At 41.0% G+C, this 13,125-nt stretch overlaps 1 protein-coding gene across 6 annotated transcripts in view; it reads right to left on the bottom strand.

Moving 5' to 3' along the window:
* The window catches only part of CDK14 (cyclin dependent kinase 14), a 1,910,605-nt gene that overhangs the window by 970,725 nt on the left and 926,755 nt on the right, over positions 1 to 13,125 (bottom strand). The gene's annotated exons all lie outside the window — the stretch shown is intronic.

Genomic DNA, 13,125 nt, shown 5'->3' with positions numbered 1-13,125 from the left:
ATCAACATCCCAGAATAAATGTTATCAACCGCCCTTTTGGAGCACAATGATGTTGCCTTTCTGAGCATTAAGTTTGAAGAGGCACCAACAGTGATCACGTAGCAAGAATGAGTCTTATAATTACGTAATATAACCCAATGGCAATACAAAGGACTCCCATAATAACCCTGTCTTTGAAGTGTAAACAACAAATGGTGGTCACAGAAACTGAAACCATTCATCCATAGAGCCTCCCCTGATATTCATCTATCGAGGGGATACTGGTTTCATCACTGAGTGAAGAAAGGTTCTATCACTTTAATTGGGATGTATCTGAAAAGGAATAACACGCTTCTGGAGAGTGAAGAGTGAAGATGGATTAAGCGATCCTGAATGAGGGGCTCTGGGAAGGTTTGCAGTAAGTTGAGAAAGGAAGTGCTCAAAAAGAAGGCAAGCTTGTATCACGGACTAATGTATATGATATGATTGGCCCTTCACCAGCACATCCTGATGCCATTCCTGGACCTGTAAGAACATCTAAAACAAAGACAATTCTGTCTGTCTCCTAGGCAAAAAAGGAGTGAAGGACTACTGACCCCTTCCTGGGATCTTTATTGGTCAGGTCATTGTCCTCCTGTACATTCAAAATGGGCACAAATGTTTGAAGGGCTCCCTCCTCTGATAAAACTGTAGCTGACAAGTTGAGACATGGCCATGGAAAAGTCACATCTGGAGACAGCCCTCATGCACAGAAGCCTGCTGTGGGGACCTAAGGTCTGCAGGAGAGACGAGAAGTCTATTTCATAGAATAAAGAAATGTTTAGGACTTAACAACCAGAAGATTGTGTCAAGGCAGTCAGATTATTCCATGGATGGTTCAGGGAAGATGTCCATATTTGTTGGGCTCAGATCCTATTGCCACAAAGAAAAAAGCCTCATTGAGATTTTAAAGTAAAGGTATCTAGCCTAATATCATACAGTCATACCCATCTACAATGTGCAAAGTTGTCCACAGGAGGGTTTTGAGAGCCATAACATTGACTACGTGCAAAGGTTAAACTTGGGGTGAGGTGGCAAACCTTCTCTAGCAGCAATGGTACCTCCTTGGCTATGAAATCCATTTTAGTTCCACTCAGAATATGTACGTATGTGTGTGTGTGTGTATATATATATATATATATATATATATATATATATATATATATATATATATATATATATATATAAAGAATAAAATTGCCGTGTCCTCCACCAGCAACGCAGCAGACAGAGATGAGGTTGCGACCCCCTATAATCAATCCAAATCATTAATCCACCCGGGTGAGGCGTCTTATCTCGATGCAGACGTAAATAAGGAGTTTCACGTGAGCAAAGAAACTTCGTTTCTGAAACCCGTTAGGTTTGTTTTTCGCATTTAAATCTTCACTTCAACTATGATATGTTGTGACGGAGACTCATTATTTACGTCTGCAGCGAGATTATATATATATATATATATATATATATATATATATACACACACACACAGAGTTGTCAGTAGGTAGTTATAGTTAGGGCCATGTGTTTCCAAAGAAAAAGCGTTTTGGACCTGCCTATATCTTTTGCACCATTTGATAAATGTTCATGAAACTTTCCAAAACAGAGTGTGCCGGTGATTCTTGTTGTGCATGGGAAGTTTCGGGTGATCCGTCAAGCATGGGTTGAGAAAAATGGGGGGGGGGTCACAAAATGTGTGATTCTCATGTTAATTCTCATTTAAGTTTTGAACATGACTATAGCCAGAACCGTTGGACGGAATGACACCAGATTTGCCAGAAAGGTAGGTTTCGGTACGCAGATTAGACTTTTGGATGTTTGGTGTAAACCCATTCAATAATTTTTGAGCCATTAAAGAGGAAATAAATTTGTATATCTAGGACAAGAGATCAGTCGCAATGTTTTTGCGGTGATAGTGGTGAATTAGGTCATGCGTGTGCCAACAGGAATGCTGTGATTGGCTGGCCCCAACCTGACCAGAAAGTTGCAGCCAGCATTTTTAGGTACCAGGACATGGTTCCCAGGGCTGAAAAAATACAATGAAAAATGGCATAATGAGTCAGGGTGGTGGTACCCTTTTCCCAGGGGTCTTTGAGGGTGAAGTTATGTCCTTAAATTGTTTTTTTTCACCATGTGTGATATTCGTGAATACGCTGCAACGTTCAGTGTGGCCCTCCCCTCGTGTAATGTTGCAACAACTTCATAAATATATGCAAAAAAAATAAAGACATTCACAAACTCATTCATACACTAATTCATTCACTCATAGTGGCACTCAGACAGGTTGAGTGGTTATAGGGGGTTGGCTGCAGGCCCGGCGGGCCACCCCCGCAAAGCATGGCCAATGTATAGTAATAAAATTACTTTTTGTTAGAAATGCACTGAAAAAAAACAAAGGTTACAGGGATGTTATATTTAGGGAACAGAATTAGAAAAAAAATAGAAATTCACTTACAAAAAGAAAGGTTACAGGGGCGTTATTGTTAGGTTCTGAATTTATTCATACAGAACCTTAGAAAATTAGCAGATAGAGTTATTTCAACTAACTATAACTCACACCATAAGGTAACTATAACTTGTGCCCTCGCCATGCACTGTTAATTACTGCAGATATTACAGCACTCATGACAACTGCTATAACATTATTAAAAATATAAATGAAGCATTTAGCAGTCAAATTAATGAAGAAAAAACTGTGAATGGCCGGGGCCAGTTTCATGACCTGCTAATTATTGCCAGACTAACGCTGCACCCTGACTACATCATTAATTAAACTATATAAGTGATTACAAATGCCTAAATAGTCAAACATTTCTAACACTTTAAATACATCTGACATAACCATAGAGTGTAAAATGAACCTGTAACACAAAAATGTTGTAAAAAGTAGTTAAAAGTAAACCTAAATGAGGCTATAAATTGTTATATATATGAAATATGTGTGGAATATATAATGTTTTAATGTTTAAACCATCGAAAGTAGTTTATGTCAACATTGCTGTGTCACAATTGGGCACAGATATATTGATTGTATTTATATTGTTGCATGTTCCAAGATGGCCGCTGCAGTAGATCACACTACAATGCAATGAAAACAAATGATGGATTTTATCTTGTATATATATGGTGCCGGTTTCTTGGCCGGATTTGTCCAGTAGAAGGCGCTTTGCCGAAACGCTTCGACATTTTACTGCAGGACTCTGTGTAACCATTACAAGGAATAAATTCGAAATAATTCAATTCAGCATTGTTGAATCTGACTTCGCTTTAATGGTCGGGATTTAACCAAGGAATTGGTGCAGCCGTCGGATGGTTATTGTTCCATCTGTTGAGGATTATTTATTACGTGGTCTCTGGTACACGATACGGCTGGCACGCCGTCTGAGTGCGCGTGACATTTTCTACCAGAGAAATCTGAAAAGTGATTTACACGCAGCACCGTGCCGCTTTCATCCGGATGCAAATTTTGCCGATCTGATACGGTAGGACTGTTGCTCTCTTCTGGGGGAGTTGGAGAACGCCCACGGGTTGGAGGTTTCATTCCTCTCCTAAGTTCGGCTACTAAATATCTGCTCTGTATCACCGCATTCTAAATTGGCACACGGCCCGGAAAACAAACAACAGACAGAGTAAATGTCAGTGTTTGAAATTCGGCTCTCTCCAGATACATTGTGACATGTATAGAATACATTTGCAATAACGGATCAACAATTATACAAAGTATCCAGTTTATTACTGGTGGTTATTCACACAGCGTCCTGTTTTTTAGATTTGTTTACTCCTCTTGGCTCTTCCATTATTCAGTGGCTATAAACAGAACATTACTATTATTTTTGATCGCATAACCTGGGCAGTTCTCGTTTATCGCAATTATGGCGGAACGGAGAAGGCTGTGGGAACAAGCAGCAGCTGTATTGTTTAACAACACCAAGATCAGCAACGGACCTCCAGGGGTTCAGATTCACACCACCTCCAGCATCATCAATCAGTTAGAGAAAGCACGCATTTCGGAACTTAAAAAATGGTGGGAGATGACATCATTGACTAAGTACATTGAAAGTGGCAGAGTGCCAAGGGGCCTTCGCATTCTAATACTGCCCACCTTAGGTGATATGGATCCGGATTTGCTGGAGGAGTGGAGAACCCAAACAGCAGATTGTTCCTCCAAACTTATGGGAACTTTAATTACCCAGGCCAAAAGGCGAATGGATGAACCAATCACTAAAATTGAGCAACTAACTAAAGATTTAGAGAAAATAGCTAATCAACAAGAAGTCTCTAATCAGCTAGCCAAAATGGAAGAACGAATTAAAAACAAGGAAGAGGAAATCAAATTACATAAAGCACACAAGTTCAATAGAGATAAACTTGATTATGAACATGGAAGAATTTACACGTTTGCTCAGAAATATGACAGTGTAAGAACAAAGATGTGTCAAAGAGTGGAGCAGAAGTTGACGTACATCACATATCTGCTGATGAAAGCTTGGAGATAGGCTCCTCTGCAGATGAGGCACCACGTAATAAATTGGATTTTCAGGGGGAAATGCGTCTTATGCAAATGGTCACGCCACCCCCCAGCCAAAACCGCAGACGAGGCCGAGGAAGCGGAAGACGAGGCGGGGTAAGAGGAAGAAGCAATCAATACAAGGAATAGGATTGAATCCTTATTCCTCCAGCAGTTTGAATCACTTGAGTACTGTTGTCAACATCTCTAACAGTATCCTTACAGATAATCAAATACGAATACTTGATTTAGGATTAAGCTTCTGTCCCAATGTTCAATGGGACTATGTCAGTACTCAGATTGAGCTCTATAAATTTGTTCGTAAATTATGTTTAATCAAACATTTTTCGAACAAGGATAAAAACCTTGTTGTAGATAATGCAACAAGTAGGGCTCCAGTTTCAGAATTTAACATTGCCGATAGTACAGAATTGATGGCCATTAATGATCTAGCTAAGGAAAGCAATGAATTTGAATGCGTGACATATGATCAAACTGACATCAACATCTCTACGCTTAATGTGATGGGGTTTGCCACTAACTTTCACGATACCAGTCATCTAAAATCATTGAGCCTCATTGATTCAATCCTCCATTACCAAGTGGAAATTTGATTGATACTTTTCATGAGCTGGTAATAGGCGATATTGATAAATTCCGCATGAAAGTTCCATCTAAAACAACAAAGAGATCCAATTTTACACAACAAGACTGGAAAGACCTAAATGTACTAAGAACTAACACATCCATTATCATTAAGCCCTCTGATAAGGGCGGTAACATCGTTATTATGGACACATGTGAATACACTAAAGAAGCTTACCGACAATTGATGAATATAGATCATTATGACAAGCTGCAGACTAATCCCATAATTCAATATCAAGTGACGTGTCATGAGATGCTCAAAGAATGGCACACTAAACAACTTATTGATTATGATGAGTTTATGTATTTGAAGATTGATTACCCCAAAATACCATGTATTTACCTTCTGCCAAAAATCCATAAGAATAAATCACATTCCCCAGGCAGGCCTATAGTCAGTATGAACCAGTCGCTGCTAGAAAACACCTCAAGATATTTGGACCTGTTTCTATGCACCTTTGTCACTGAATTACCATCTTATCTACGTGACACCAATGATTTCCTGGCTAAGATACATAACATTCCATGGCATAAAGATTATGTAATGGTCACCATGGATGTGGCCTCGTTGTATACTTCTATTAAACATCAATATGGGCTACAAGCATGTAGATACTTTCTACAAACAAGACCTATTGAATTCCTTGAACACACAGACATGCTTCTATCCATGTTGCAATTTTGTTTAACCCATAACCTTTTCCTATTTGACAATGACTGTTTTTTACAAAAACAAGGGACGGCTATGGGGGCTTCCTTTGCTCCCACATATGCCAATCTATATATGGGCTGGTGGGAGAAACAGGTGGCATGGTCTGAAAATAATAACATCTACATGAATAGGGTTGTGTTGTGGGTGTGATATATTGATGATCTTTTCATTATTTGGGATGGTACTGACCAGTCATTGTTGGAATATATAAACATATTAAATGATAATCCATTTAACATCTATTTGGAAGCCACCTTTAGTAGAAAGACAATTGAATTTCTAGATGGCTTACTAGAAGTGAGGAATGATCGGTTAGAGACCACCATATATCGCAAACCCACGGCATGCAATTCTATTCTGCATGCCAATAGTGGGCATCCCACAACATTAAAATGGAGTATACCTTACAGCCAGTTTCTGCGGGCTCGCAGAATTTGTTCAGGTGAGAGTAGATATGATTTGAAAATCAGGAATATGATGGAAAGATTTCTAAATAGAGGATATCCTCTCAAAATTTTGGTGGATGCACAGAACAGAGTCAAAAGCAAAAGCAGAGATGAGTTACTCTTCAACAACACACCCAAAAATAGTGAGACGAAACAATCGTCCCCTAGAATATTTATGCAATATAACCAACAGCATGGCTCTTTGAAAACCATACTTCAGAAGAACTCGCACATCCTACAGAATGATCCCAATATCAGGGATAGCATTGGTCCACATCCATCCATAACTTTTCGTAAGGCTCGCTCACTAGGGGATCATTTAACTAGAAGCTTTTTCTCCATAGAAGAAAAGACATCCTGGTTGAGCAAAAAAAGTTTGGGATTTTGAAAGTGTGGCCACTGTAAGGCATGCAAGTATGCACAAAATATGCAAAGATATCAAACGTTTGATGGTTGCTATTGTGACATCAAGGATCGCATCACATGTGACACTGAATTTGTGGTCTATGTTGTTGAATGTGGATGTCATAAAAAATACATTGGTAGCACCATCCACAAGCTAAAAGTCAGATTTTTACAACATTTTAGAGCCATTAAAAATCAAGATAGAACATATCCCCTGGCCAAACATTTCTGGGATATACATAAAGGGGATTCCAGCACATTATCATTTTATGGTATTACATCTATTAAAAATAATCCTAGGGCTGGTGATAGAACATCAGAGCTTAGACAAATGGAATCCAAGATGATTTTATTACTTGGTTCTGAATTTCCCTGGGGGCATAATCTTGATGCTGAATTACATGTTCATTTAAGATAAAGTATAAACTGTTTATTGCATTTACCAGTAGAGGGATTGGATGTGTTGTGAAATTTTGCTTATACTGAACTGTGGATATAATGTGAACTTTACAACTGCCGTTTATATAAGGGGTAATTTTAACGATATAAATGATATATGTGATTTTTCAGAATTTATAGGAATATGTAACTGTCCCTGATTGAAACTTGTATAGATTTTTCTGAATTTTTACCTTTTTGGATTTTCTCTTCCTTCTGGAATTGTTATTTATAGAAGAGTTGTTATATAGATACAAGAATTTATCACTGTTTTTCACCAGGTATAGACACGTAATTTAATATAGAAGTAGTTTTTTCTAATTAGCACTTTGCACTTCAGCCTGTGGCCTTTTTCCCTTTCCGTCTTGTATACATGCAATAATTACAATTATATAATATAGATTAAAATAGAACAGATTAACCTTACACAATAAAATCATTTCTTTCATGATGTCAATGCATGACATTATGAAAGAATAAGGTAAACCTAAGGTCCAATGAACTAAATGATAACATATAGGGGCTAAATTATAGGTTGACATTAAATACATAGACTATACAGAAGATAAAATTCTAGTATGGTTTAGCTAGATATTGCAATCTGTTGCACATATTTATTGCATTTGTCACTTTACAGTTGGTTTCAGATTTTGAATTTAATAATGAATAAGATCTTATTTATTGTGAGAATTGTAAATATGATGGTTGTCATCTATTTTATATTGAATTGTACAATAATAGTTATTTTGCTGATTGGTCTGTATGTATGAACAATTTGATTTATAATATTTTATAATATTTTGTACTATTTACAATAATTTAAATATTTTAAATATTTAAAATATTTGAGATATTTATACTCAAATTGTTTGAAGTATCTAAAATATTTATAAACAAAAACCAATACTGGAGAATATACTTTACAAATATTTGATAAACCAAATTGAAAATTGGTGACCAGAAGAAATTGATGACATTGCCCAAATAAGTACATTAATGCAAGTTCTTCATAATACCAATTTTGGCATGATACAAAGATAATGATAACAGAATTACTTGCAAGGACACAGTTATACACTAGGTAAATATACCAATGAGATACACAATTTATTGTCAATTATTATTCTCAATTTTTAAATTTTTAATTCTTAATCAACTTTTTGTCAAGTCTCTTTCACACTAAATGATGGATATACTTTATGCAATTATGAAATATGTGTGGAATATATAATGTTTTAATGTTTAAACCATCGAAAGTAGTTTATGTCAACATTGCTGTGTCACAATTGGGCACAGATATATTGATTGTATTTATATTGTTGCATGTTCCAAGATGGCTGCTGCAGTAGATCACACTACAATGCAATGAAAACAAATGATAGATTTTATCTTGTATATATATGGTGCCGGTTTCTTGGCCGGATTTGTCCAGTAGAAGGTGCTTTGCCAAAACGCGTCGACATTTTACTGCAGGACTCTGTGTAACCATTACAAGGAATAAATTCGAAATAATTCAATTCAGCATTGTTGAATCTGACTTCGCCTTTAATGGTCGGGATTTAACCAAGGAATTGATGCAGCCGTCGGATGGTTATCGTTCCATCTGTTGAGGATTATATATATATATATATATATATATATATATATATATATATATATATAGAGCAATAGGTCAACTAACTTCAGCCATTGACTGACTTCACTTTGAGGTTTGGCATTACTCAAGAACCTTTGATTGTACTAAAAATATATATCTATAGAAAAATATCACAAAGCAGGATGCGTTTTGGCAAACTATATATATATATATATATATATATATTTTTATATATAGTTTCGGCAAACTATATATATATATATATATATATATATTTATATATATATACGTATGTATATAGTTTGCCGAAACGTGTGGAGTAAAATTGAAAATTGCACTGCTACTCTGAGTGCCTGTCCTTTATTGAATGTATGAGGGCAGTGGTTATAGAAGACGCGGTCTATATACATATATATATAGAGAGAGCAACAGGTCAACCAACTTTAGCCTTTGACTGACTTCACTGCGAGTGACAGAGTTCTGCCCTTTCATAATTCGTAATTCCCATAAGTGTCAGGGACTACTACGGCAGTGTGTGCATTATGAAACCAAAAAATAAAAAGAATGATTCTTTCACCTTTATTTTTAGATTGATGAGTGCCAGGCAAAAACAAATAATCAAAACAAGCACTTACAACGATAAAAGATCGGCACCTAGCACAAGACCGATGGGTTTGGCACTTTTTAAATACATTTTACAATGGCTAGCCGCTGTCATATTTAGTACATTTGTGAAGATAGATGTAAGGATAGTTCTCGAAAACAGTGAACCTCCTCTGAATATAGTGATCCTAACTAACCTGACTGCAAATTCACAGAAGACCATCTGAGGACACAGCATTAAATACACACCTATTATCATATTAAGAGGCCTTTCTCTTTTCTTAATCCAGCTAATTGACAGTATAGCCCAAGGCAGACGCTCATTATCTTACTAATGTTTAAGGGTCTAAGTCATATGCAGGTTAATGCTGCCCCCTTCGTAGTTTAGCTCACTCATGGCGAATGTTTCTGTGACTCAGCCATCCATAATGCTGCCTAATTAGTTACAGCTGTCATTTGTGGATCGAAAATGCTTAGCCCCCCGGGCTACGGAATGAAATGGAAATCCCTTCCATCCGCATTCCCATCATGTTACACCAAAATGTTTAGCAGGCTTCTCCCTGAAAACAAAACCCTCTTTCACTTTCGGCATCAGAGAACACGCAGTACATGGTTTCAGGGCGATAGCTGGCAGTTGAAGGGTGCACCTACTGAAAATCATTTATATTATCAAATTGTATTTTCATATGATTAAACTGGCAAATAAACTAAAGAGCTGCAAAATATTGACATTTGCAATTTAATATATGTGTATAGCATATTGATATATAAATCGAATAAAACAAGTCTTGAATTATGAGAACTAAGGAAACAAAGGCAAATGCATAAAATATTAAAATATAAAAGTCCGTAATGATATGAAATACTGTGAAAAGTTGTAAATCAGCACCGTGCATTTCGATAGGCTAGTGCTTTTCCAAAGAACTAGATAAATGTATACAGATATACAACTTGAAAACATACAGTAGCATAAATAATGCACAGGACCTTTTTCCTGCCGTACCTGCAACTTCTCCTGCATCAGAACGACCAATCCAACTGCGAAAACATCCAACCCCAACCACCTGAACTGCATCCTCATCAACACCCGCTCCGCACGAAAACACGCCATCGAGCTCTGGGATTTGCTCGACACCACTGCTCCTGACGTGGCTTTCCTGACCGAAACCTGGTGGAACGACTCCTCGTCTCCAGACATCGCCATCGCCATACCGGACGGCTACAAAATCACCAGAAGAGATCGAACCAACGGAATCGGCGGCGGAATAGCCATCGCTCACAAAGCTACCCTCAAAATCCACACCCACTCGGACGACACCCTCAGGACAGCCGAACACCTCCACTTCCAGATCCACACGGACCCCAACACGACCCTCAGAGGAACCCTCATTTACCGCCCTCCAGGACCAAGAGCCCCCTTCAACGACACCATCGCCGACCTTGCAAGCACCCACGCCCTCGCTTCCCCGGATTACATCCTCCTGGGAGATCTGAACTACCATCTGGAAAATGCCAACGACGTCAACACCGCGTCACTGACCTCCAACCTCCTCAACCTCGGCCTCCGCCAGCTAGTCAACACACCTACCCACATCGCCGGTCACACCCTTGACCCCCTCTTCACCTCTAGCAACCACATTTCCTTCAGCCACACCTCCGAACTCCACTGGACTGACCATCACTGTGTCCATTTCACCAATAAGAAAACCACAGAGCAACACCGCATCCAGCTACCTCCCCACCGCCGCTGGGGCAAAGTCACCCAAAACAACTGACCAGCACCCTCATCAACAACCTTCCACCCGACGCAATCGACCCGAGCACAGCCGCCAACAACCTCCATCAATGGATCCTCGACTGCGCCAACACCCTTGCCCCTCTCAAGAAACCCACCACCATCCAAGGAAAGAAAAAACCAGCCTGGTTCACAGACGATCTCACCACCTCCAAAAGCAACTGCCAGAAGCTCAAAAAGAAATGGATCCAAGAACGCACACCCGACAACCTCGCCGCCCTCAAAAACGCCAACCGCGAACACCACCAACGGATCCGCACCGCCAAGCGCGCCCACTTCACCGAACGCATCAACAACAACGCCCACGACTGCAAAGAACTCTTCGGCATCGTGAAGGAACTCTCCAATCCGAAAGCCAACTCCAACGACATCCCGCCCTCCCAGAAACTCTGCGACGACCTCTCCACCTTCTTCCACCAGAAAATCACCACCATCCACGACAGCTTCATCACCGGTCCACCGCCAGACCCCACCCCCGACGTCTCCTCCCGCGACTGCCGCCTCACCGCCTGGACCCACGTGGACGAGGCAGAAACCATAGCAACCATGAACACCATCCACTCAGGCTCCCCCACGGACCCCTGCCCCCATCATGTTTTCAACTCAGCCAACGCCACCATCGCCCCCGAACTCCGCAAGATCATCAACCTCTCCTTCACTTCTGCCACCTTCCCGGACAGCTGGAAACACGCAGAAATCCAACCCCTCCTCAAAAAACCCAAGGCTGACCCCAACGACCTCAAAAACTTCCGTCCGATCTCTCTCCTCCCTTTTCCAGCGAAAGTCATCGAGAAGATCGTCAACACTCAGCTCACCCACTTCCTCGAAGACAATTCCATCCTGGACCCCTCACAATCCGGATTCAGACGAAACCACAGCACTGAGACCGCCCTCCTCGCCGCCACAGATGACATCAGACATCAAATGGACAACGGCGAAACCTCAGCCCTCATCCTCCTCGACCTATCAGCCGCTTTTGACACCGTCTGCCAACGCACCCTACTGACCCGCCTCCAGGAAGCCGGCATCCAAGATAAAGCCCTCCACTGGATCTCATCCTTCCTCTCCGACAGAACGCAGAGAGTCCGTCTCTCCCCTTTCCGCTCCAAAGCCACCAACCTCATCTGCGGCGTCCCCCAAGGATCCTCCCTCAGCCCCACGTTGTTCAACGTCTACATGGCCCCCCTCGCTCAACTGGCCCGCCAACATCATCTCAGCATCATCTCCTACGCCGATGATACCCAGCTCGTCCTCTCCCTGACCAAAGACCCGCTCACCGTCAAAACAAACCTCCACGAGGGACTAAAATCCATCGCCGATTGGATGAACAACAGTCGCCTGAAACTCAACTCCGACAAGACGGAAGTCCTCATCCTCGGACGCACTCCCTCGGCCTGGAACGACTCATGGTGGCCCTCCGTCCTCGGACCCCCACCCACCCCTGCCAGCCACGCAAGAAACCTCGGCTTCATCCTGGACTCCGCCCTCACCATGTCCAAACAGGTCAGCGCCGTCTCCTCCTCCTGTTTCAACACCCTTCGAATGCTCCGCAGAATCTTCAAGTGGATTCCAACAGAAACCAGAAAGACGGTGACCCAGGCCCTCGTCAGCAGCAGACTTGACTACGGCAACGCACTCTACACAGGCATCCCAACCAAAGACATCAAACGCCTCCAACGTATCCAAAATGCCTCCGCCCGACTGATCCTCAACATACCCCGCCGAAGTCACATCTCCCCTCACCTAAAGGAACTCCACTGGCTCCCGGTAGACAAGAGGATCACCTTCAAACTCCTGACCCACGCTCACAAGGCACTTCACGACACCGGACCCTCCTACCTCAACACCAGACTCAACTTCTACACTCCAACACGTCAACTCCGATCCGCCAACCTCGCCCTCGCCATCGTACCCCGAATCCAGCGCAAGACATCCGGCGGCAGATCCTTCTCCTTCCTC

The sequence above is a fragment of the Pleurodeles waltl genome, chromosome 10, assembly GCF_031143425.1.
Source record: "Pleurodeles waltl isolate 20211129_DDA chromosome 10, aPleWal1.hap1.20221129, whole genome shotgun sequence".
Classification (NCBI taxonomy): domain Eukaryota; kingdom Metazoa; phylum Chordata; class Amphibia; order Caudata; family Salamandridae; genus Pleurodeles; species Pleurodeles waltl.
Note: the sequence above shows the minus strand (reverse complement) of the source record. Positions and strands in the feature narration are given on the sequence as shown.